Below are 24555 nucleotides of genomic sequence, written 5' to 3' on the forward strand. Positions count from 1 at the left end.
TTCATAAAAAGTCACTTTTACAGCGTTATGAAATGCCCCCCTCCCCACATGTACATGTATGTAGTGTCCCCCCCTCTCCTCCTGTTTGAGGAAAGTGAGGATGAAAATATATCCCTAGGCTTTTGGGAGTGTTTACTGAAGATGTAAAGAACCTTTTAAGTATTTCTAGAGACAGCTAAAAGCATCATGCAATCTATAGACACAACAAGCTTTACTGCAAAGGTCAAAGATTATTATGGTCACATTCTGCAATACCTGGTAGAAGAGAAGGCAAATGGGATTCCAGGTGTGTGATAATGGAGACATGTATATGAGATGCAGATTGACATATTGATCTTTTACACCTGCCATGCTTCTGTCAGCCTCTATTGTAGCCCAAGTCACACTAGAACCTTTAGCAGACTGTTTCTGCAGACTATCCTGCTTCTATCATAAATATTGTGATTTCTTGTAATTGATTTTTTATGAAAACAATAAAAACATAATTAAAAAAAAAAAGAAAAAAATTAGGTGGTTTCAGACCGCCTCGAAGTTCGTCAGTTTCAGGTATTTTCGTATCGGGAAATTTACCCGATCAGAAAATACCAGGTAATATTGGCAATAATGAAAGCAAATTACGCGTAATATCCCTGAAAGAAAATAACCACTAAATAGTAGGTACCGGTACTTTGTAAATTACAAGCACTTTCGCTGGGATTTTTCCAAGGTTGCAGGTATTTTGGCAATGTGAAAGCAAATTACGGGAACTTTTAGCCGAGCGTGTCGTTGGGCGCTGGCGCCGTGGGTGGCTGCTGGGCTAGTGATTTTGAATCTCGTGCCTTGCCTGCTTATCAGTCCATACTGCGCATGCTCGTAACTTTGGGAACTTATCCCGAAGTGTATTTTTTGGGGCGGTGTGAATGCAGGAATAATTAATGGGTATTTTCTAGCCCAAAAAAGTTCTCGTAATTTAACGGGGATTCTTATGATCGAGGCGGTTTAAAACCACCTATTGTTACCCTAGCTTAAGCCTGAGCTGCCGTTTCCAGTGCTGTGCATTCAATGAATTAATTCCACCTGGGTTGAGTGCAGCGAAACATTGGTAAATTTTCTTGCTGAATAAAACACGCTGTATCTTGAAAATCTATGGCCTTCTACATGTAATTGAAAGAAAAGAGTCAGAACCACTAGACTGCATTGTTCATTTTATATAGGCCCTATCTTTTTCAGGCATTAAAAATACATTTGTGTAGAAAATGGCCCAGTCTAGATGATTTCCATTTTTTCATATCAATTCTACATACACGTAGGAGTATCCCTTTTGCTGGAAAAAATAATAAACACAGCCTTCACTAATAAAGACTGACTTAAAAGAGCTTGCTAAAATTAAAAAAAAGTATGGTGATAGTGAGAACATAGCCTTTTGCTTTGTAGACAAGGCTCTGTGTCTGTTATGATGTTTATCAAGCAATACTGAATGAAAAAAAGATTTTAAAATCGTGAAAGGCATTCGACTACAAGCTCAGCCACAGAGTGAAGTCGCTCGATCGCGCATTCGACCTGGTCCTGCCAATTCTCCTCGTCGAATGCTAGTCTCTTCTCAGCCACTACTTGACAAGGAATATGGCCAAGGCACTAGGCCTTGTCAAAAGACTAGTGAGAGCATGGCATACGAACTGAGGCAGTGTCGTCATGATGTCTAGCGAAGAGTGCCGTTTGGAGAGGTTGTTTTGCATTTTGTACCCAATGCATAACCAGGAATGGTTTTATGTACACACTGCAAGGTTGATTCACTTGAATCCTGATGAATAAAATGCAGAGTATGAGTACTTCTTAATTCTTATGCCCTTTTTAATAATAGTGGCCTTCAGTTTATGGATTCTTAAAAGATCTCTCATGAAATGAAATTTCATACGAGGCAATTAATTCGTGCAATTCTTTGGATTTAGAAACTGAGAGGCTGAATTTTGTGTAAGAATGTTTGAATACCATGGAAAGTGAAAAACTCTATTTAAAAAAATCTTATATAGATCTGAAAAGGTCATCTCACAGTCTACAGTATTTTTTCTTTATTTTATTGAATTGATAGGAAACAGGAAAATAGAACTTATTCATGATAAATTATGCCTTTGAAATTATGCCTTCGAAATGGCTACACTCCCATGCAGTAATAAATGATTGTATGTAACAACAACGATAGTAATGTATAGAAAATAACTATGATGAGATCAGTTTTAAAAGTCCCTATGTATATACTTTTGATAACGGGAAAGAGAAAATAGAGAAGGAAATTTTATTTTAAAGTTAAACAGAATGTTTTTCTGATATTCATGTACATAGGAGTGGTATTTTCATTTCTGTGGTACATATGTAATTGAGTCAAAGTAAAACTGAGACAAACCCAATTAATGGCAGTGCCAGGGAGTATTAATATTGAAATCATGGTGGGTTGTTATCGTACAAAAACAGGCCCAATCACAGATATACATGTACATGTAGGTCTTAATTTAGTTAACTTCTTCATGGCAGATCTGATGTTTTCATTCAGTCATATACTGTAGTAGATTTGAGATAATGGTATGATATGCATGTACAGGTATGTCAATACACTCATTCTTATTATCGCTAATTACATGTACAGGCATACATGTACTTTGCCAGCCTCTTTAAAAATGAAATTCGCCGCCTTGGAAAAAACACATGTTTGGCGATTTTCAAAACTTTAATTTCTCTCCTGTTAGAAAAATCTGAGGTGGCTATTAAAACAATTATTTTGAATTTTTAGCCATTCTGACAGTTTGTGGATTTAATACTCCAATGCACAAAATCACTACAAGGTATTCGAAAGACCATTCTTGCGTGAGTTGTGTCCCAACAATAGTGTCAAATTCCTACACATGTTGATCATATCTTTTCTCCTTGAAATACAACTCTGGCGGAATGTGTTCCCCCTGAGAAGACAATGATATCTAATGTGACCTTTGACCTTGGAGGAAACTGATCCTGCTCTTGAAATGTGTGAAAGAGAAAGGAGGACAACAGGGGTCGGGAGCACCCTGGTGAGAAGTCAAAGTCAGGTTTGATCTGCCCTGGTTGGATAAGAGGAGTATTTCATGAACCAAATAATCACTGACAACTGTTAAAAGCTACCGAAATCATTGCTTCTGATTGGCTCAGAGCATGTAAGTAGTGAAAATAACTGACTCTTCACTTCATGAATGAAACATCCCATGGAAGATGGGCCTCCAAAAGCACTAAAAGGTATTGCCATCTCTCAGGTTACATTCTGCATGTACATGTAGGCCCGTGGTGCTTGTTTATGTAACTTTACATACTATTAGCAGCTCTTGAATTCCAAATGTTTTTGTAGGGCAAGGCCAATTTTACATAGGGTGCATTTACCATATTTACAGCTCAAATGGAAAATAAAAACAAAGGCACAATAAATCTTCAAGGTCAATGAGAAGAGAGGCCAATACAGAGCATCTGCACCATGGCCTTTGATGGCCTTGGTCTAAATTCAGCCTTTATTCATTGATACATGTACCATGCAAAGTGAGGACTTTGTATGTGTAGTACATAAAATTAGATATTCAAATGATTCTCTCGTAAAACAAAGGCCATACTTGCATATTTTGATTAACTTAACCCCCCCCACCAAAAAAAAGTTGGTGTATGAAGTAATGTCCTGTTTTTCTGTGGTTCTGCCAAATTGACTTTGAAAAACATGCTTTGTTCAGAATTTCATGTTTTCAATTTGTAAGTTTTACAGCCAACCCCAAAAATATTGATTAAATGAACAAAGCATCCCTGATTCTTTTGTAAAAAAAATGAGTCGATGATGATCATTAATACCTTGGTCACATTTGATCTACGGCGGCCGTACGGCGAGTCGACAACAGCCGTTTTATTAATTTCAATTCAAACCACCTATATGTAGTTGGTACAAAAAATTTTGAAACGGCTGTTTTCGACTCACCGTACGGCTGCCGTAGAGCAAATGTGACCATGGTATAAATGTAATTGAAGAGAGATAAACAAAATTTGGGAGTTGTTGCTGAAAAAAATTGGTCGTCAGATTTCACAAAATATCAGGGCCCCTCCCACCTCTTTACACATATTGTATCCTGAAGAAAACTGCTGGTACGTAGGAAGATTAGATTAGATGAGATTAGAACCATCATGATAAAAGGAAGTAAAAGGAATAACTACTAAATTTCATGGACGAACAGAGATGAATATCTTGAAGGAAAGGGACAAATAATTGTTACCTGTTCATAGATTGTGTCAGCCTTACTAACAAAACACCATTACATAATTATATACCCCGAAATTTCCTTTCTAGTTTTGTTTACAAAGTGAGATTCTTTTCTATTGTATTGCTGTTTTTTTTTTAGGTACAGTATTCAGGCATTGTCAGACCATGGAGCTACTAAAAAACGCAGCTCCATGGTCAGACCAAACTTTATTTTGTTGAATTGGGTGGTTTTGCAAAAACCACAATCTCGACCATTTTTATTATCAAAGTTGTATGATCTTGCGTCATGTGACTTACATACAGATCCAGCCATCATGGTTACATGCAAAAAAGAAATGGTTATTTGCGTCATAACATGAAACATTGCACCAGTTATATTGGTACAGGTAGCCACTCTCTGCTTGGTTGAGTATACCTGTATGGTGTACATAGACACATGCCGAACACAAGAATGCCTATGAAGACAAGTTTTTCTGATTGAGGTATGTTCTATACTAACATACATGTGTGACTCATTTGAATTGTCAAAGTTACCATCAATATCATCAGATTGTATATTTTTCCCAGTTGAGAAGCAAATTCAAAATAAAACGATACATCTCTTGAGTTTATCAATTCATGTGTGTAGGATATCTCCTCCCCTTTATGTTTGTCTGGATTTTCTTGTGACCAAAGTTCCTTTGTTTAGTATGATTTTGATATTCAGGTTAAACTTGTTTAGAGGGGTAAAATTTACAACTAAAACTATTACAAAACAATGTTACAAACGAATAGGATACCGTTATTTGCTACAAATGAATTTGGGGAAAAAAGGATGGCTTTGAGAAACATGTGTGAAGAAATAAATTTCAGTATATTGTTACACTCTTATTTGTGCCACTTCATTTTTTTTATAAACATTCTTCCGAAGAACTTGACTTGTCATCGTTGACTTGTAGACCTTGACTGTGGATCCTGCAGATCTAGTCTGGTTTTGCTCTTTTGTTCTATGATAATGATAGGAATTTATGTGGAAGGTATTGCAGTTCAAGAACTAGGGTAATTTATTTACCACAATTGACACATTTAATCAGGCATGGATTTGCATAGCAAACAGTCCTTGGTATGTAGATAATATAAATTGCTGCGTGCAATGGGACAACAACCCGAAAATGATGACTGCCTGTACATTATACCTATGGGTGTGTACATGTCATGCTGTATTGAGGAAAAAATATCACTTGCATGAAATCAAGACATGATTTCTTATTGAGGCAAAAATTTATTGAAGAATTATTTTGGTTAATTATAAATCTTTCCAACTTGAACAGAAAATGATAGTTCGAATGCAAATCAAGGTGTTGTAATGATCTCAAAATACAAAGTCAAATGATTTTTTTTTCTTGTCAAATGTCATGATGATATTGACTACAATATTTTGTAGTCCTTTAGTTATGGTCTCAATTTCTTAGATATTATGATTAGAACATGGTATTGGTATGAAAAATTAGATTAAATCACATGTAGGCCTACTTATAGCCATATAAAATAGCTGCAAAATAGGAAGAGCTATTAAGATATGCTATAATGTAAGATGCATTTATCTTGGGGGGGGGGTCTTGGGAATGTTTCTTTCATGGGATGGTTCATGAAAAAAGTGACAGGTTAAAAATCACAGGCCTGCTTTAAAATACATTCTACTCACCAAAAGTTCTGTTTTTCTTCATACATGATGACAAGGCAGACCATTGGCGGCGGAAGCAAAAACAAGCAAAAAAAAAAGGTCTTCAACAAAAAATTAAGGGGGGGGATCATCCCCCCTCCTCAAATTTAGGATTTTGGGGGGGGGGACACGTCTCCCCCGCTTCCACCGCCTATGAGGCAAACCCAGTTCTCACTTGAACTGGCTTCCATGAAGCCAGTTTAGGAAACTGTCTAAAAGAGGCCATTCTCATTACGCTTTCTGAAACTAGTTTACTGGAAGCCGATTCAGGAAACCAGTTTGGAAGATCGCTTTGCTAGCGTTCCCACTTGATCACACGAAAGTGTTTTTCAAAATCACTTCACGTAAAGCGCTCTTGTTGCTATGGAAACGCTCTCAGTGGAGTGACACCTTTCACGCAAAATTGGAAACCGCAGCATGGTCATTCTACACCTGTCGTGTGGAGTAGTGCGCTCAAAATGTGCGAAGATCGCTTCCCGAAGAACGATAGTGTCCTCACGCTAAAACCAGTTTAACGAGGCAAAGCGATCTTGGAAACTACATCGCGAGGTGGTTTTCCAAACTGGTTTAGAAGATCACTTCCAAGACCGCTTCGACCGTTCTCACTACACGTTAAACTAGTTTCCACTAAACTGTCTGAGTTCCCCCAAATACAGTGATGCTTTCATAAATGAAGCCAGGTATTTTATATTGGGCCTATGAAAAAGATAGTGAGTACATGTAGTCAATCAAATTGTCATGTCAAGTGTGACTGGCATCCATGCATACATGCAGGGTGTATGGATGGAAGGATACATGCATATATGCAGAAAGAGAGGAAAGGAGAGATGAATTTGTTGTATAGGTACATGTACGTGTATGTAGGCCTATGGTATACATGTATCCCACAAAAATGATAACGTTTAAATATAAATGAGAAATTATGCAGAACAAAGGTCAGAATTATTTTGGTTATTTTTCTTTACTATTCTTTTATACAGTGTATGATTGATTTTTATTGTTCAACTCCTAAAACATCTGGGGCCGTTGCATAAAACTTTTTACCTGAGAAAACTCAGGTTATTTTCACAGGAGTTTCTGCCCTGTGTTAAAATCGATGGCAGAAATCAGATTAACTTTAGTTTTTCAGTTTTTACCAGAGTTTTCTCAGGTAAAAAGTTTTATGCAACAGGCCCCTGATGATTGAAGTATGAAATTATGAAGAACAAAGGTTAAAAATTATGTGTTGTTATTTTATTATACTGTTCCTAAATTTTCTGTATCACTGATTATTTATTATTTAGCTACTAAGACTTCTGATGATTGAAATGTGAAAATATGAAGAAAAATGTCAGTAAATGTTTTTTTTCTCTGAAATGGTATGTTTATCATGATCATTCCACTCCTTTATAGCCCATGAAATAATATTTTTTAAAATAGCATTTATTGGTTACAGTGTCTGAGTGTGTGTGCATTTTTTTTCTCATGCATGTACATACTGTACATACATAGGCCTACTTTAATACTTCTGTATTTTTGTATGCTTTCAATTGAAATCTAGGGACAGTGATTTTCCGTTTCTAAAAATTGCCTTTCCGTTTCAGAAAATCTCAAATACCGTTTCAGCATGTCTGGAAACGGAAATTCCGTTTCCCCAAAGACTTTGTGTACAAGAAAAATTGACAATTCCGTTTACATAGAAACCAATACACAACGAGTAGCGATGTCAAAATGCTAGCGCTGCTCAAAATTTGCATCTACCAATGTACTAACATCCATTTTAATCGAAGAGATTCGAGCTAAAATAAAAATTAGGGAAACATAATCAACATTAATATATTCTCACCTTTCATATTATTAGCATTATTTTATTGTTAAATGGGATTTTATCGCTGATTTGGGGACTTTTCGGACATCGTTTTGAGCAGTCGTCGTCGACTTCCGAATATCCGCCATTTTGGATTTAATGAATCACCGTGATCATCATATTATGACCGAACGCAGAGGGCAGCAACACACGACCGAATTCTGCCTTCTATGCGGACGTACGTGTAAACTAATTCGGATACGATCGACTGATGGAGAGGCTCGAGTGTAGTTACGATGTGTTGATTGTCACGATTGTTGTTGCAAAGTGAGATCGTGTTTTTTCAGTTGATATTAGTATTTTGTTGAGGATTTGGGATTAATTTCTGTTGCTTTTTTGTGCATTTTGAGAAAAAACGTGTTTTCCGTGATTTTCCGTTTGAAAAGCCACTTTCCGTTTCAAACAGCCGATTCCAAGAATTCCGTCCGTTTTCCGCGATCGCGGAAAATCACTGTCCCTAGAAATCATCACTGCTCACTGCTTCATTGTGTAATACGTGTATTTGTTAGCTTAAAGTAGAAATATATTGAAAATCGTAAAACTGGAGAATCATATATCACAATAAAGGAGAAAATAAGGAGAACACGATGGTGTACATCATTTATCATAGAGACGGATGAAACTCAGTTAATTGATAGTTTAAAGTTCTCTCTCTGAATGCTTCAAACACGCAGAATTACGTCCGCGAAATTGGGATTTTTTATGATGTCACTGTCTGTACGAGAGGCGTGATTGGCTCTCCCACGTGAAGCTCCACTTGCATGCAAAACCTGTTGCAAGGGTACATTTTCTCCACATTGTCACTGAATACTTCGATCCCGAAATGATCGAAAGAAAACCCAGAATTTTATCTAGATTTGGATTTTCAAATTGATGATTTTGAGATGAAGAGAATGATGATGAAGTGAAACAACACAGTGACGTAGTTGGAGGTAAATTGGGGGGAATTACGCCGATGATGATGATGATGAAAATTCAACTTGCAACACAATCACAAGTAAAGTCATGTACATACCGATTCGCTACCAATTAATGCTGCTGGAAGTGCTAGCTACACCGCGCGGGCCAAATTGAATTCATGCTGAACATGAATAACCACATCCAGACAGTCTATCATAAGAAGGAAAATGATGTAACTGTACTTACAAACATGTGAAAAAATCCGAACCTGAAGGCAAATCACTGCTCAACGAATAGTACCAGACGATATGGCATATACACTGACGATAAACTTCATGTGACTGGATAGATTGTCACTCGTTCTGTTAGATGTAACTTTTATCTCATTAATTTGACAAAATTACGAAACTCGGGGAATTATTATTCTATATAAAAATATAGTAACATCTCTTATCATTTTTTGAATTATGATAAAACCTGTTTGGAAGGAAAACGTTGGGGTAAATTAAAATTAGATGTAAAAGATCATCCCATCATGCGTAGCATTATGTGATCGTAAACAAACCATCACAACAACACATGCCGTATTGTCTGCTCGCCTTGGCTGAGACTGAGAGAATAGATCTATGCACGTGTTGCACAGCTCTCAATCAGCAAGGAAGGAATACGTGCATGTTTGCGATGGTTTGTTTGCAATGACATACAAGCTACGCATGTTGGGGGGGGATTTAAAAGTAATTTTAGTTTATCTCAACGTTTTCCTTCAAAAGAGGTTTTATCGTAATACAAAAAATAATAAGAGATGTTACTATATTTTTATATATATAAATAATTCCCCGAGTTTCGTAATTTTGTCAAATTAATGAGTTACAAATTACATCTAACAGAACGAGTGACAATCTATCCCAGCCACATGAAGTTTATGGTCGGTGCATATCGTCTGCTGCTATTCGTTGAGTTGATTTGCTTTCAGGTTAATTCGGATTATTCACTTGTTTGTAAGTACAGTTATATCATTATTTTCCTTCTTATGATAGACTCTCTCTGATGTGGTTATTCATTTTCATGGATTTAATTTGGCCCGCGCGGTGTACGTATAGCTACCACTTGTAGCAGCAGCTGCATGAGTTGGTAGCGAATCGGCATGTACATGACTTTACTTGTGATCGTCAGGCAAGTTGAATTTTCATCATAATCATCGGCATTGTTCCCCCATTATTTACCTCCAACTACCTCACTGTGTTGTTCACTTCATCATCATTCTCTTCATCTTTAAAATCATCAATTTGAAAATCCAAATCTAGATAAAATTCTGGGTTTTCTTTCATTTCGTGATAGAAGTATTCAGTGACAGTGTGGAGAAAACGTACCCACGCAACAGGTTTTGCATGCAAGTGGAGCTTCACGTGGGAGAGCCAATCACGCCTCTCGTACAGACAGTGACGTCATCAAATTCCAGTCAATTCAGAGACCGATGCGAGGCATATTTCGGAGGGGCATTTTAAGCGTTTTTTTAATCGGCGATTTTCACCTTTTTGTATTATTTTCGTATTTTTGAATGACCCACTGATGATCCCCACATCATTACCTTTCCATTGATATATAAAAGACCACATTCATAATCAATATATATGTTACTTTAAGGGTGTGTTCAAACTTCAATGTCAGTTTCCAAATTTAAACAGCAACATGGATCATGATTGAAAACATGATTACAAAACGCTGATATAATGAGAAAGAAAGGGTGTGTTCAAAGTCCACTATTCCCGGTCGTAAATGTAAATGTCTTTCAAATCATGATTCAGAGAAAAATTTAGACGTCAAAAAAGATGCGTTTGTAAACGAGATCAGCTCAAATTTTACGACCTTGAACACAATTGTGTTTTGAAATGACTTTCAATATGCTCTCATAGTTGAAACCTATACACAAACAGGTGCCAGGAACGACCTTTCTTGTGATGGGTCAAACTGCGCACTAAAGCTGCGCTAACGAATGCGTGAAATTAAAGACGATCCAACATATAAACTGCTGTATATTTTTGACACTGAACGGTGCACCACTGATCGTGTTTGTGTTTGGTATTTTGGAATTGAGTTTTCAATCATGATTCATGTTGCTGTTTAAATTTTAAAATTGACATTGAACACAGGTCTTAGTTTGGTAGAATTCTTGAGCATTTGATAATTTTCAAGGGGTGACCAATTGTAAGATTAAGAAATACATCATGATACCCAGAGAGGGTTAAGCTACATGTATATTTATTGTGTGATTTTCAATGCGTTTCCTTTAAACGTAAGTTAGCCATTCGTTTATTCATAAATTTCAGATTTTTATTTAAAGAAAAAAATGTAACCATAAAACAGCTTGAGAGACTGGTACAAACAAATATGAATAGCACTCGGATTGCATTACAATACATACATGTTTGTTTATATTAAAGGAAGTGCTAGTCTGTCCTTTCACTTAATAATGACAATAATGTTTTATTTATACCCAGGGTAGCCAATTCTGTTATGAAACTACTATACCGGCCAGCAGGCTCAGCAGAACACACATGTATGATATTGTTATTCCCTTCTTTAATGAAAATGCTGATTGCCTAGCAAGAAGGCAAGAGGTCCAAGTTTTGTATACCTTTTATTGTATGACTTGGCCGGGAATTGAACCAACATGTCCATGTACTATCTCCTGTTCATGAGCTTCAGTGGCACTTTACCACTGAACCACAATGCCCAGTGCAAATTGACAGTCAAATTTCACCAACAATCCTTATTCATATACATGTCTCAATACAAAGAATAACTACATGTATGTAATATTTAATTCTTTCTGTTTTCTCTTTGTTTCTTCATACAGGTAAGTGCCATATTTGGTTCTATACTCCAATAAAGCCAAGCCTCAGGTAAGGTGTCCCAAGCAAAATGATAATGCTATACCACCTCAGAATGGTCTTTGATTTGATTTTGTGATGAAATGTTATATTTAATCTAACATTAAAGATAAAGGTACTTGATACTAATTGATGATTGGTCAAAACTTTGTCACCTGACCTAAGCAGTAAAAATCTCCTAAATGTCCTAAATGTCCTAAAAAGTAAAAATATCCTAAATGTTACCTGACCTGAGCAGTAAAAATCTTCTAAGATACATTTAGCAAATTTTATTATTAATAATTTTAATATTTTATTCGCCATAATCAACAAACATACAGTGCAAATGCATGTACAAGCATGCAATAAAGGATAGTGACATGGATGCAGGGAAAAGGAAAAGATTGACTAAATTAATAACCCGGAGGCCTTCTTTTCCAATCTATGTTACTTGACATCAACAACACAGTAAAACACAATTAGTTAAATTCATAAAATGATAGAGGAAAAAACAGTTGTACACTAAAAAAGAGAGAGTAGAAAAAAAGTGTCACCCTGGGTAGGATATGAGTTCACCTGAGTCTTTTATATTGGACCGATGAGCACCATCACTCAAGGGTGCATCTTTGTGAAACACCCCCCTGCTATGGTAATTTCCTCTCATATTTGATGAATAATCATCCGTTCTGATATTTGTATGGCTTCCAGTCCATACAATCCATTTCACTAAATTGTGTAAACAGGGATTTACATTATAGTCTATCTATTTATAATATTTATTGTGTATCATTTCAATGACTATGATTTCATTTCCTCTCTTAAGTTATGTTTTTTTTTTCTGATGTGAAAGAAAGAGTAAATTATGTAATTTCAGTAAAATATAGTTGAGGGTTTATAGGCCTAATTCCTTGGGAACGTAATATAACCATTAAGGAAATGAAATGTTAATACACTGTAAACCTCTATGCATACAATATTTCTCTGATGGATCATGTGAACATTGAAAGAGGAAAGTGGAAAAATAATGTACTACAGCCTAACTGTCCTTAGTTGCAAAATGAAGAATCCACGCTTGAACATGTTGAATATGAAATCATAATAATCTTTCTCATCTCTAATAAGGTATTCATTCCTACTCATAGCAGTTGTACGATTAGCTGTATAATTCGAAGCCTATGTGGTATTTGCTTTTACCTGGAGGCTTGAAATATCACTAAAAAGTTTTTTTATTCAATGAACGACCATGAGATGCTTGTCAAAATTGAAGAGTGAAAAAATAGTAGACTTGTAGACGTACATATACTGTACATGTAGTGGAGTGACTGACTGAGGAACGGGGGGGGGGGGGGGATGTCTTGGATTTGCTATAATTTTTTATGGAAAATATCCTTTATATTGATATCAGCATCAGGGAAAAAAACTATATAGGAGCTAAGGGGTGATTGAGCCCCTGAAATGCTTAAAAGAGCCCTGGGAAATCCACATTCATTGCAATGTTGAAGCTTATGTTGGGCGATTCCATACGTGTCGTACGGGACATTTCGACAACAATATCTAGTCTCTTAGCTGATTGCTTGAGCAATGACCATTTATTTCTTGTCAATAACAAAGTTATAGTGGGTAATCATGTGGAAAAACTGATTACAAACAAAATATTGTTTGATTTTGGGTGAATTACAGGTGAAAATGTGTGTCATACGGGACTCAGAAATGTCCCGTACGACACGCAACATTTTCACCTCTGATTCACCCATGGACAACATACATGTATTTTTGTTTTTACATGACTACCCAGTAGTACTTTATCAGTACCACAAAATACAATGAAGTTCCTCGTTTGTTTGAACAGTAGGTTGAAAAAGGTTTTGAAAATGGCTGATTTTTCTAGCATGGAATTGCCCTGTTGCAGATTTAGGCAATTGGGAGTGAAAAAGTAGCCCCCGAAAATAAAATAAAATAGTAATATTTTACCTGATAGCAATTAGTCGTTTTAGTCCTGTATTGAAGTTGCAGTCTGTGCAAGACTGTGATTTAGTGGTGTTGGGGAGGGGGGGAGGGATATTCAGCATCTAGCTTATAAAACTTGTACAATGAAGCTGTAATCCATGCATGCCTGTGAATTAGCAGTGACGGGATAGGGGGATCTTTATTCATAGAAATCAAATAATTCCTTGGTTCAGAGTAGACAGTGACCTGTCCCAGGCATCAAGTCAGATTAGATGTTGAATTTGTTAAACAGGACGTATATATATTCAGAAGTACATTGACATTTACAGTTGTACAGTAGGCGTACATGTACATACAGTATGAATACATTGTATATGAATTTGTGTAATTGTTCAAGATGGAGATGTATTTATTACAACCTTTATTGTTGCAATATCAAATAGTGTAAATAGTGTTTATTTCCATGTTTGGTATTATTTCAAATTGACAAATGCATACTTTCTTCAGAACACTTTGGTTTTTAAAATACAATGTAGCCTGAAATGCATATTTTCCATTTGCCAAATTTACTATAATCATGTACCTGTGCATATACTTCTTTATTTCTTTTTGTACAATTTGTGTGTGCTTATAAAACATATTAGATGGTGGGGGTGGCTCTTAACTAAGGTACATGTAGGTTCCTTTACGAACCACAGGTAACCTCTGGTATTGTATTCTTCTTCTTCATGTTACGAATGACTCTCCAGACAAATTATAATACTATGCAGATGTGGCTGCATAGATCTCTAGTGGCACAGGGTTGCTCATGTGATTAATGTCTTGAAAGCCAATTTCATGTGCATGGTGCTTACGTCGATTGGAGTATAAATTACGGAAGCTTCTTCTTGCGAGGAGCTGCTGTAGTACGTGATCGTGGATCGAATAAAGAACTTAAAACATGAGCATTTGGGCCATAAAACTTCCATCATAAAATCCCCACACTGAATGTTTCTCCAGGGTTTTCATTTTATAACTTGCAATAAAATAGTCTGCTGATATGTGCACAAAGAGAAGGAGATTAATGTTTTTGAATGTGCATCTGCAAGTTTTATTATGAGAAATTCGAAATGAACCTTTATAATTGAGAATATGTGAGGTCATTAATCAGAAATATTATTTGAAAAGGCCTACTTGTATAAGAGTATTTAGGATAATAACTTTAGATCTTATGAAGAGAGCTGTTGGATTCTTTAAATATCTGATCCATCTAAACTTAACTTCTATTGACTGACAGATTTGACCTTGTGAGAATGTATTGGGGGGGGGGGGGGGTGAGTGTGGGGATGGTGACATGAAGCCAACAATCTTTTACAGGACAATAACTTCACATCTGATGAAGAAAGCTGTTGAGTCCCTTGAAATTCTGATCAATAATGCACCCTCAGCTTCTTTCGATTGGCAGATTTCTGTATGTGAACAACACAAGCTTTAGCAAGTATTTAAAGGCCAAGGGTACTTGAAAGTGTGCACAGTATTATGCGCTTGCTTGCGTCTATGCATAGCCCTATTGCGAATAATCAAAAAAAGGTGGATGTATTAAAGTATGCATTGTACATGTATCTGTACAGCATGTCAGTTTTCTGCCATACTAGTATTAATCCAGGATTTAATATGAGAGGGCAGATTATTCCACTTGAAACATATAGGACCTATTGCCACCCTGTAGCTTTGGATAAGGGGGGTGGCAAAAGCTCTTTACTCTGTTGATATTGGCCAATGTCTGTATCCGCACAAAACACAATATCTGTCTTTTAGAACGGAAGCCTCTGTTTCACCATGGAGATGGTACTCATGTAGATTGAATGATATACAAGAGCTCACAGGGAAAATAATTATCTTGCCTTACCATTTTCTATAGAACCCAGAGGTACTTTAATAATATTCATATATGTCCAAAATGCTAGCTAGACCATAGTGTTTTTTTATGTCCAACATCTTTCCTTAAACACTGTATGATCTAAAAATGAAATTAATTTGCATCCAGTTTAATACTATGTAAATAGATCACAGAAATCACTTTCTTCTGTCAGGTCTCAAAATTAGCAGTTGCTTCGGTGGCATTGGCAACCTTAAATGCCACTGGGCAACCTGAAGATCCCATCTTCGATGCCACGCTGGCAACCAGTAAATGCTATCAATGCAAATTTATTTGTATGAATTCAGTTTACATAAATCATCAAGATTAGTCTAAATTTTATTTTTCGCAAGGTCTAACCATGATTTCTGTTAGATTTGATTTGATTCGAATCAAACACAATACGCAGCTCTCCTGGTACATGTAATCCGGCGATACAGCTTCAAATGCTCAGCTGATCTGAGTTATGATGAATGAATGCAAAGCAATGTTCTTACATATGCACACACAGTCACTGTACAAATCATCCTACAGATCATACCCGGCCTGAATCATGCAAACGTGAGCTGTCAAGCATGCATGCTGGGCAGCACCACTTTCGATGTCAATTGAAAGACGGAAATCAGCACACCAATCACTACGTATGCATGCTGAGAGGGCTAAACCATCTCCAGTAGTGTTGGTAGACATCAATGTGGAAATAGTATAAAATAGCCCTTGCAGAAATATTTTTGCGTACCAAATTTGATTTGCCTTTGAGTTGCCATAAGAAAAAAAGTTCTCAACTACATGCAAGGGTTCTTTACAATCCTATGTAAAAATTGTACACACAGTAAAATGTTTTGTGCGGCAGTCTTTAACCCTTTAAACCCTGAATTAATTGGGACGATCATGACCCTCACCTTGAATTATTTGCCGATATCAAGATTATTGGCAAATGAAGGAACACCTGACATTTAAAATATTAAAATGATCTCCTATTCTCATGATTCCAGCCCAACCATGTCAGTGCCACTTTCCTTTGCTGGTACCCGGCCTGACCAGGCTGATGTTGTTTAGCTTCCCGTACTAACGATAATCTCAAATTTTGCTTCTTTATGCTAAAACCTAATAAATGAAAGCCAATCGTCAACAAAATTGTAAACTGAAGTTATCGACTGAATGTCTCTAAAATGATGTCATTTTTACAGGTCACCTGATATCAAAACACCCTTTCTTTTCAAATCAGTGAGTAAGGAAACAATCTTCGAAACTGGTTTCCTAAACTGAATTAAGGAAACCCAGTTCATCAAAGTAGATGTGTATGAAAGGGGTCTCTGTGCTTTTTGCTGATTATCTTGCTCTGAGCCAATCAGATGCCAGGAATTCAATAGCTTATTAAATATTGGAAATCTCTGACTATTACGTTTCATGAACACCCAAATTCCCCCCCCCCCCCCCCCGGTCAGGTCAGTGATTTAGCCCCTGAAATGTTCAAAGGAGACCTGGAAATCCACATTCACTGCTGCTATGTTAAAACTTATCCAATGTTTCTGATTTAGGCAGTACAAAACAGCCCTCGAAAATGAAAAAAAGGTAATTTTTTTTGCCTGGACTACATAACAACTTAAATATGTAGTCTAAGCAGTGCTTTACTGTTGAAAGTGACAGATGACCCAAGTTAATGTACTGTGGTCATAAAGTGTATATTTTGATGCTCATATCTGAATAGGTATGATTAATGTAAGTTTCACTCTGTAGTTATTGTCAATTATACAACTCTGAAGTATGAAACATTCTCTGAAGTGGGGTATTAATTCATGTATTGTGATAGTTTAGCTGTCAAGTGGACAAATTGATGTTAATGTGAAAGTTTGGTGGGGAAACATACGGTACTCTACAAGCAGATTTAGATGTAGGCCTACATGTAGGTGAATAATTTGCTGTGCAGTTCTATTGAAAGACTTTGTTTTGAGAGATATGATTAAAGTCTGGTTAAAAATTCAAACTTGCAATTTTTTTTTACTCTATTGTAAACAATGAAATTTAATTAACTCTTTTTCAAGGTATACATGTATGTTTTGGCTGTATTTGAATAATGTTCAAAATTAGAAATTTTTCCACTTTGCATTATTTATTGTATTTGCAATGCATACAAGTAAACCTCGGTTATCAAGAGCAAACTATTTAAAAATAATTCCTTTTATTTCATCTCATAATTGACAAAACAATGAAAAATGTTGATCTCTTAATACAAAACAAGCAAAAGTTTATTAATTATCTAACACCCTCACTTCTGTGCTAAACACATTGAGCAAATTAATTTTAAAAATGATTGAAATGACATCATATGAAAATACCCGGGCAGATTGCAATGTGCAGTATTGTAATTCTGTTTCATAATCTTTTTTTACATTAAGGCAAAAAAAAAAGAGAAAATGCTTGCTGATATGGGATAAACCATAAAACCCACCAACTTTTATATTTTTATTTAAATATGCCCCCCTCCATGAAAAAGAAGTCCAAAATGTCCCTATATTTTCCATTTTCCCTACATTGTCTATTTTTTAGTGTAATATGTAAATGAACAACCTGCAAGTGCCAACTGGTACTACTTTTTCAGAATAACATGGTTCAGTAATTCACAGTCATAGAAAATATAGTCAGTGTATCATTTATACGGTAACATTTGGTAGTGTCACATGGTATGATTAAGTAATTGTAACTGATTGGATAGATATTTCTCCCTTTTTTGATACACCCTGTATATTTACAATTTGATTGATGATGATGTATGATGGAAGTAGATGAGTCATGCGTATGAACAAATACCAAGCGGAGGATGCAGATGCTCTAGCTTTCAGTTTCCATCTCACCCCCCCACATCCTCTCACTCTCTAATCCAGGGAATTCTAATATTTGATGGCATCTTTCTTGCATCTGCTTTCCTCTTTCTCTTGGAGTCTCCCAGATACTTTATTGCTGGTCTTTAAAAAAGGAGAAATTCTGAATGATCAATTATTGATTGTTCAATCTAATGTCTTTTGTGATGGTGTCTCGTATTAGATTTTGTCATGTTTTTAAAGCTTTTCTGTCCAGCTATACTATGACACGGTTCTCATTATACTTTCTAAAACTTGTTTACTGGAAACTAGTTTGGAAGATCGCTTTACTAGTGTTGCTATTTGATCACCCAAAAGTGGTTTTCAAAACCACTTCACGTAAAGCAGTCTTGTTGCTATGGGAACACTCAGTGGGGTGCCATATGTTTCACGCGAAATTTGAAATCGCAGCGTGGGCATTCTACATACAGTATGTGGAGTAGCGCGTTTGAAATGTGCGAAGATTGCTTTCCGAAGAATGGTTTTGTTCTCACTGATGTTAAAACGAGTATAACGAGGCAAAGTGATCTACAAAACTACATTGCAAGGTGGTTTTTCTGAACCGGTTTGGAAGATTGCTTTCAAGACCGCTAAGACCGTTCTCATTTCATGTTAAACTAGTTTTAGGACGGTAGTGAGAATCGGTGTCTTGCACTATCTATTTCTTCATAGTTTCTCCCATATATTCAGTGTCAGTTACAGAGGCCCTCCTCAATTATATACAGGCAGCAAAATCTGTCTGGCATAAGATTAATAATGATAATAATGATTTGGTCCATTTAAAATATGACAGCCAATTTTCACCTGACATGGTGGCTCAGAGGCACTTGCCTCATGAATGGGAGGTCATGGGTTCGATCCCCGTCAAGTCATACCAAAGACTAGAAAATGGGACCTTCTTTCTACCTTCTTGCCAGGCACTCAATGTATTAGAATGGACAATAGGAAAATAACAACATCATGTTATGGAGGGCCTGCAAGACATAAGAACTGAATTAGCTGTGCTTGATAAACATTAATTATTATATTTATCATCAATACTATTCCCTGATATATCTTTTGATTTATTTATCACCTTTCACGGTGAAATTCTTTAACCCTTTTCTAAAACTTGACATTTTTCTTTTACTTTTGCCTTTGATTTCCATCTTTCACATTCAATTTATAATCCCCCATTACACGTATGTCCTCAGTCCCACTCCCGCTTTTATGCCCATCTCCTGTCCAGCAGTACCTTGAGACTCATAAAGTAAACATCGGGAGCCATTGGAAAATGATTTTCTATCAGTAAGATTAATTTCATGCTTGCTGAATGATTGGTTAGTGTTGACTAAATGGAATCTATTGAGGTCTTCGCAAGCAGCAAATAGCTTCGGTGTTTAGCTGTACTGCATGAAGCACATCTCGTCTGGGTATTCTACAGTATGTACGTGTATGTCAACATACTCTTTCAAACTATTCTACCTCACTACAACATGTTCCTTGATTCCTGATTGTTTTGACGTAATTAAAGGTCATATGTGTACACGCGGTTATTAATAAAAAAAAATGATGAATTACATGTAGGCAGGCATTTTTCTTCCTTTTTCCATACTTGTCATCAACAAGATCTGATCAAGGGAAATTTTGTTGCGCAGAGATCCATTACGGTATACTTTTAATCATGATAATGATGATGTGGTCATTTATGAAGGTACTTCAAGTGCTCGCAATCACTTGAGACAGTTTTAGAAGTGTTCTGTCACTGTCAGCAAATTAAATTTCATCTGGTTGCCATGGGAACGCTCATTAGTGCTGGGTGGCAGGGTCAAAGGTTGGCTTGAAATTCAGCAAACATTTTTCATGACCACCCTATATACACTATTTAGTCTGTATTTTGGTAAATCTACCATATATTATAAAACCATTTTTCAACCAGTCTGGTTCAGTTAGATTCTACATGTATATACATCAATAAAGTGATTTTCATTCCAGCTAACATGAAAAATTAAATACAACCAAAGCATTATGAGGCCGTCTCATTACGCTTTCTAAAACCAGTTTACTGGAAACCGATTCAGGAAACCAGTTTGGAAGATCGCTTTGCTAACGATCCCACTTGATCACATGAAAGTGGTTTTCAAAATCACTTCACGCAAAGCGATCTTGTTGCTATGGAAATGCCCTCAGTGCGGTGACACGTTTCGCGGGAAATTCAAAACTGCTGCATGGGCATTCTACGCCTGTCGTGTGGAGTAGCGCGCTTAAAATATGCGAAGAACGGTTGTGTCCTCATGCTAAAACCAGTTTAACGTGGCAAAGCAATCTTGAAAACTACGTCGCAAGGTGGTTTTCTGAACTGGTTTGGAAGATCACTTCCAAGATCGCTTCGACCATTCTTGCTACACGTTAAACTAGTTTCCACTAAACTAGTTTTAGGAGGGTAGTGAGAATGGTGTTATCTTTCACTCTTGAAACTTATATGTACACATTGTTTGAAACAGGGAATGAAACTGTTTATATTGTTGTTTTGTAACCTCACCTGACTGACATGTTATTGGGAATACAATGGGTTAATAAATCCAACCATTTATAATGGTTGGATTTCTTCAAAGGCCAAATTGACTCCAAGAAAAGTTGATTTTTTTTAACCAATGAAGCAAACAAGATCCAAACGGGTCAAGTTGATGGATACTGTTTGAGTTCACTTTGTGATTATGATTACAAGTAAAATTTATATGTCCACGTTGGACAAAAATGCTGCATTTTAAGTTTAAATTAGACACCATTCTCACTACCTTCCTAAAACTAGTTTACTGGAAACTAATAGTGGAAACTAGTTTAACGTGTAGTGAGAACGGTCAAAGCGATATTGGAAGCGATTCCAAACCGGTTCAGAAAACCACCTTGTGATGTAGTTTTCAAGATCGCTTTGCCTCGTTAAACTGTTTTAGCGTAAGTGAGGACACAACCGTTCTTTGGGAAGCGATCTTCGGACATTTTGAGCACGCTACTCGCACGACAGGTGTAGAATGCGCACGCTGCTATTTCGAATTTTGTGCGAAACGTGTCACCCCACTTAGAGCATTTCCATAGCAACAAGATCGCTTTAAGTGAAGTGATTTTGAAAACCACTTTCGTGTGATCAAGTGGGAACGCTACCAAAGCGATCTTCCAAACTGGTTTCCTGAATCAGTATCCATCCAGTAAACTAGTTTTAGAAAGCGTAATGAGAGTGGCCTCCTATAGTCACTTGTGGTAGGTGATGCATTCAAAACCTCTCCTGTGCTAAAGCCTGAGGAGACACTTGCCAGTTCAGTCTCTCATTGAGATCACATGTGAATACTATGTACTAGTACTACATTCACTACATTGCATGTGTATTGGTAATATAACAGTACAGTTAATATACTGCATGATGGCTTTGTCAACTTGAGAAATAAAAAAATATTGTGAGCATGGCATTTATTTCAAAACATCCAAGTACGGATTAAATATGTATAGGCTTAACTAGCTTTGTATTTTTTCTTAAAAAACACACCTGAAAAAAAAGCCCTGAAATCAACCACAAGTAAAAATGAACGAATTGTATTAGATATAAGCCTATTGATTGTACATGTGTAGTCCTATAAAGGTTGAAAGAAGAGATTTTGATAATACATCCCCCTAGGAGATAAAATTCAACCTTTCGTTGGGATGATTATATAGTTCGACATCTTTCATTTGAAATTGCATGGTATTCTCTAAGTTTTGCTAAGGTTAATGCCTCCTTTAGATGTTATTATGTTGAAATGCCAATTTGTTTTGTAGCTTCTTGTAAGTAAAACAGGACTGTCTCTTGAAGCTTTTTTTAGGGGGATCTGTTTGTAAACATTGTATTTGATCCACATTAAATGTTAATATTTCAAGACATGAATCCTTGAAGTGGTTTACAATTTTATCATGGATGCTACATGTATAAGACTAAAGCATGCATAATTATGTTAATATCGGTACACCCCCATCCCAAAACACACACATTATAGCATAAACTGTGGACTGGAAGAAAAAAAAAGGCGCAAAGACACTGTCAAATTGCGGAAAAGCAGGAAACACACTTCTACAACTGGGAAAAGTTGTATAAATGTGTGTTTGCATACTGTGAACATTGGGAATGCTTACAATCTCCTCCACCCCCCCCCCCCTTTAAAAACATTTTATTCTTTTTTATAGCATTATCTACATGCGATTTAAAGCCCTTTCAGAGGCTAAAAAAATAAGGACAGTCGTATCTGAATGAAGTGCGTTTTAAAATCCCAAATAGTAAAAATACAGTATAACAATACCAACCTCCACATTTTACCGAATGTCCCCAGTTTGATAGTGTGACTATCATACTTATGTCCACGGTTGATGGCAATCACCTATGATCACATGATATCTTTATACACTCTCACACACATGTGTTTCAAGTTCACACTGGGAGCTCTGAATGCCGAGGCAATTACGATGTTAACTCTATCTACATGTCAGTGCTGTAATACAGTATGTATACTGGTACATATAACCCATGGTCAACATATCTTGCATACCAGAGCCCTATAGGATGCATTTGATGATGGTTTCAGGTGTACCAAGGTACATGTAGGAGGAAGATAGGGCTGATGCAAAGAGTGTCCTCATTGACCTTGTACTCAGCATCTACACTCAGATAAACCGTTGTTTAATTGCATATCAAAGAAAAAAGATTATTCTAGTTTCAGGTTCTAACCGTGTGCGATTTCAGACGTTTCATTCTGACTTTTTATCATTCCAGAGTAAATTTCGACCTGGGAATGCTCAAAAGGGCCCTGGATAACCCCCATTTACTGCAATGTTAAAGCTTAAATCCAGTGTTGCAGACTATTATAAAGCAGTACATTAGGTTGTGGGAAGTAGCCCCTCCCCCCCCCATGAATTATTTTTTTCCCCTGCATCATTCTCGATGGAGAGTGAGCAATCACACATTGATGACTAGTATTAAAAATGTCATTCAAATGGTATCATCACTTGACTGAGATAGTATTGCAACAGGCAGTCAGTAACATGCCATTCAGATGTTATCACTAGGCCTAGTTATCACCATGTTTTCTTTATATACAGCATTTGTCTTAAGGTGCACAGCGCATATTATACAGATATTGCCTACCTAGAGTTTGAATATAACATTTCCTCTCCCCGACGGAGTTATATTTTTTCCAAGGAATTATATTTTGCCCTAAGCGCGCAGCGCTGAGGGAAAATATTATCCCATGGGAAAAATATAGCTTTGTAGGGGAGTTGAAATGTTATTTATTAAAACGATAGACCAGGCAATATCTGTTATATATATAGTATATGTGGATTCGCCATCAGAAATTGCATTCATCATCTGGCTCAAACCCGAAATTCATGCTTCAGCTCTGATCCATCTACGTCATAATAGATTTTTTTTATAATACATCAAGCGCGTTCTTCATGCAATCCACGCGTTAAAATTAGCGCGTACATTTTTTACACTTGTTACGCAACTTTTATGCAGCGAGTGACGTCACCTTAGTGAATATAACGCCTATAATTGAAAATACAACGCAGTATATTCCCTGAGGTGACGTCAAAACCTAGAATATAACAAATGCGATCCTCGCAGCTATGGGCACGTGATGGCGTGTTGACCTATCACTGATTCGAATCTACATAACCTATGTAATCTTATATAATTATTATATGCAAGCTCAGATTCATATTAAACACTAGATGCAATTATGCCATGTCTAGAGTGAGTACTAGATGCCAAACTCTATGGCCCAAATTCACAAAAGTGGTTTTGAAACCCACAGTTATATCCATGGTTTTTATGCAGATTTCCTGTATTAATTACGCTCAATTTAGCTCGTATCGGGAGCGTGTATAAAACATGTCCAATGCTGATGCGCGCATTTGTCACAGTGCGCCAAATTGATGCCTGTTACCATGGTTAGATACGTAATTTTATTAATGAGTCCACTGTTTGAAGAGTGGACTGATGAATAAAATAGCGTATCTAACCATGGTAACAGGCGTCAATTTGGCGCACTATGACAAATGCGCGCATCAGCATTGGACGTGTTTTATACACGCGCCCGAAACGCGCTAAATTAAGCGTAATTCATACAGGAAATCTGCATAAACCATGGACTCAACCATGGGTTTTCAAAACCACCTTTGTGAATTCGGGCCTATGTCTGTGTACACACAGTACATAGTGAATCTAGTCGCACTACTTCAGACTCTGCATTATGCTCTATGTGAATTGCAGGGTCTATGCCTGCAGACACCA

The sequence above is a fragment of the Lytechinus variegatus genome, chromosome 3, assembly GCF_018143015.1.
Source record: "Lytechinus variegatus isolate NC3 chromosome 3, Lvar_3.0, whole genome shotgun sequence".
Taxonomy (NCBI): Eukaryota; Metazoa; Echinodermata; class Echinoidea; order Temnopleuroida; family Toxopneustidae; genus Lytechinus; species Lytechinus variegatus.